Genomic DNA, 4,200 nt, shown 5'->3' on the forward strand with positions numbered 1-4,200 from the left:
ATTGGACGACCGGGCGACTCTCCGCAGTGAAACACGACCTCACAGCATCTGGAGGTCATGCCTGAAAAGGCCCCTAGATCTTGCAGACAACCTCTCTCATCCGTCTGATAGTTTTGTGTACGTCTGAATGATGACCTCTAGGAAAACTGCGTGCCAGTTCATGTCACACTGCAATCTGCTGTCATAATGAGAATTTCAGTGATGCTGCAAGCTTCATATTTAATCTACGTTTTATTTCTAGAGTGTTTTGTTTTTTCTGCTTCCTTTGAACATAGCCAATGGATGAATGGATGGATATATGAATGGACTCCTGATCGATCATCTAGTATTGTTATAGTCAATGTTGTTTCAAGCTGAAATGATTAGTTAATACATTTTAATGCAAAAGAAATCCTAAAATTTATACTTTTATAAATTTATATATTTTAGACTGTGACCAAATAATTTGGGGTAATATTTAAAAATCAGCCTTTGAAAACCCCATAATGGATGACCAGATCATGAATTGTAGACTCTGTGGTGATTATAACCCTGATACCTTTGGTTTAAAGTGGGAAAATGTTATTTATTCAGATCGCCTTCTCAAGTGGCCATAGAAATACAAATGTTCTTTATTTTTCTGGGACAAAAAAATACTGTTTCCTGAGAATGTTTAGGGAATAGATTTTCATTCCAGGGCCACGGCAAGAAATTCACAGACCTTTTTTGCTCTGTAATTATTAAATTATAGTATTGGCACACTAGATCTGCTATGCACACTTCCCCTCCAGAGCAAGTATGGACTCACTACTGCCGAGAGATACACAGACACACTGCTGCAAGCATGTAAGATATGATGCTGCTGTATGAACAGGTATACGTAGATCTCGTTGTAGCTCTAGACAGGTGGAGCTGGTGGAGGTGGAGGTTTTCTCATTCAGATCTCATCTTTATCTATCCACACACACACACACATCAAGTTGTGACAAAAATACCCATCATCCAATTAGGATTCATTACACTTGTCATGTGGGTTTATAATAAGCAATGTCACCTGCATCAACTTATTTCATTTGTCTGTCTACAGGCAGTTGCTCTTTCCACTAGCTTGTCTTCATGCGAGGTGGCAGAGTGGATATTTTCCTGTGCAAATACAGTGCTGCAAACATTTTGAATAGTAATTATCTCAGTCTGTGAGAACAAGTACGAACGTGATATAAGGATCTGTTGCCGTCTTACTGCAAGCTTGGGGAGAGAGTGAACGAGGAGCAAGTTGCCTTGGCAACCGAAAAGACTTGTATGCTCATTCAAAGCGGCAAATTAGATTTTTGTGGCCAACTGGGTTCGTTTGTACAGACTTCACCAGCTGATGAGCTTCTATTACTGATTGTTCAATATCTTTTGAGATGTCAAAAGGAAATCCAATACAGACGCCCCGTGACTTTGTGTGGACTGAATGGAGGAAGACAGGGAATGTTCTATATTTGTCAAGCTTGATAATCTTGTATCCACTTCTGTTCACAGGCTCCGATGGATTGAACAATAAGAGCAGAAGACACGAATGGTGTCCACACGAAGAAGCGTGCAATAATTCACATGATCAGAGGGAATCCTGTTAATGCCTTGCTTTACAAATGAAGCCTGCTCTGTTTTAGGTTCTATAAGAATGCCGTTTGTCTAGATGCTTCGAACTCATGCTAAATTGCTTAATTGTGTTGATTTGTGCTGAAGGGAGCCACTTGACATCATGTGTCTTAAGTCTGATTTTATGGAAGCTTAAAGTCACTGAATGCTTTCAAAGGTCATAGTCTGATTAATCACCTTCAGAATTTGATTGACACTTTAATATTCATATTCATATTATTGAGGTTGTAAAACATGTTTCTGAAAATTCAATCTGACACATTTCATTTGGATAGGTCCTCAAGACCACATTTGCCATGCAATTATGCTTTTTTATTTTATATCCTTTCAGATATACTCTTATTCAACAGAAATGGGGGAAAGGAGAATTAAATAATACCTGTATATTATAAATTGTGATTTTTTTTTTATTCATTCATTCATTCATTCAGTTATTTTTACTCAACATGTATACATTTATTTTGACAGTAGAGTATACTAGTAATAAATAATTAATTAATAATAAATATTTTTTAATAACAATTAAAGGGAATAATGACCAGGTGTTCTAAAGTTCCATAAAACACCTTAAAGTTGTATCAAATTAGTTATTTTTATTTTGATATTAATAATAATTAATATTATTATTTAATTTTGGATTTTTTATATTTTTTTATATTATCATTCTGTGATATCTTTTTGTGTGTTCCAAAGACAAAGATAAGTAAAAATAAATAGTATTGTATTAACATTATTATTTTTTTATTGTATTGTTTTCCTTTCCAAAGATCATTCTTATGTTTGCATACATGCCCTTGCCGTCTAGTTTTTTTTTTTTTTTTTTTTTTTTTTTTTTTTTTTTTTTTTTTTGTGCTTTTTGGCTTTTTTTATTTTTTGCTTTGTTGTTTTTTGTGTTTTGGTTTGGTTGTTTTGTTTGGTTGTTTTGCACCAGCATAAATGTGGGGGTGCAAAAATATCTGAAAAATAACATTTTATAAAGTGTAGACAGCAGTTTCACTTTGCTTTAGCATATTCAAACAAATAAATAACATAACATAACATAACCTTGTCACACAATAGCAAAGTAAAAAATAATAATAATAGTGACTTAAGGCAATAATCTTAAAAGACACTGCAGAAACTGATCTTGTGATGCCACAGATTAATATTATGTCGCCATCTTGTGGCATAATATATTTTGGTAACTCTCAGGTCAGATGACAAGCTTAATAAAGGTACAAATATTGGCAAAAAGGCAGCTAGATTAAAACTAGATAATTTGAGAGAAGTAGCTCTAATTTGGTTACCCCCCAAGGACTCCCAATGCAATGCAACACTTTATATATTCTGAAATGAAACATGAATGTGTTGATGTGCTTCAAGTGTTACAGATCTGTTGCTATTATTATTATTAACACTGTTAATATCATGAGTGATATAGACACATGGTCATTCACTAATGAGTTGCCACAGGGGACATATTTGTTACATTTCCCCTCATCAGTGTCACCATGGTTCCTCTCTGTTGTTGCTTGGCAACCGTTTCATCCTGCAATTGAAGCAAACATCAAAGACTCCATGATTCAAAATCCTCCAATTACACAATGGGATAATTTGGGATTAAATATTATGTGATAGCCTTTCATTATTCCATTTCGTTATCACAAATAAGCCATCGTAATCAGAAATAATCACACTCAGGCAATCCTTCAACTAGCCAGGACATCTCGCCCTCTCAAAAACGTTTCACGGTCACCATAGTTGCCTACAATACAGAGGAGTCTGAGATGAGCTGTAACAATGACACTTTAACCACTCAGAAATGTCAAAAGTACTCTAAAAGTAATCCAAAAGTAGTCTGAATATATTACCAAAAATTACTACTAATGCAATTTTCAAACATGTAATTTGAAACTAACAGATTCTTATGTGTCAGTAATCTACCCAGCGCTGACAATATAACACAAGCTTTTAAAAAAAAAACTATAATAAATACAATAAAATATCTTCACTGATCAGATAGGGAAGCTTCTAAAATCTTTTAACGTACTACTGATGAACAAATTAAACTAATCGTTTAGGCCTGTAATTAATTGTAATTAACCCAGCCGTGAGAGTTTAACACACACACACACACACACACACACACATTTTCTGATAGCTGAAAGTTAAAAGCCCAGGTTTTATGTACATCTTTTATGAGTTTTTATATTTGTTTCTAATTTTATTTCATTTTTATTTAAATGTCATTAAAATGCTGTGAATAGAAATGGCTTTGGTTTTACAATCGTTTTTTATATTATTGATTTAAATTATAGGGACTGAGATATAGTACATGCGAGATCTGACAGAGAAGATTTATTAACGGAAGTGTATTCATCTTTATACAGAATGAAAGAGGCTGGAATAATGCAGTATTTTTGTTGGGGTATCTGGTAATGAAGTTGCTGAAAAACAAAGACGAGAGGGAGGTGGATGTTAAAGTAATTGCGAAAAATCGGGACAGAAAAGGTTTAATGGACAGAGCACTAATTAAATGTCCGTCATCACCTGTTTAATTTAATTTGACACCCAGTACAGTAGGTGGCGACAAGTTCT

The sequence above is a fragment of the Carassius gibelio genome, chromosome B21 (assembly GCF_023724105.1).
Source record: "Carassius gibelio isolate Cgi1373 ecotype wild population from Czech Republic chromosome B21, carGib1.2-hapl.c, whole genome shotgun sequence".
Classification (NCBI taxonomy): domain Eukaryota; kingdom Metazoa; phylum Chordata; class Actinopteri; order Cypriniformes; family Cyprinidae; genus Carassius; species Carassius gibelio.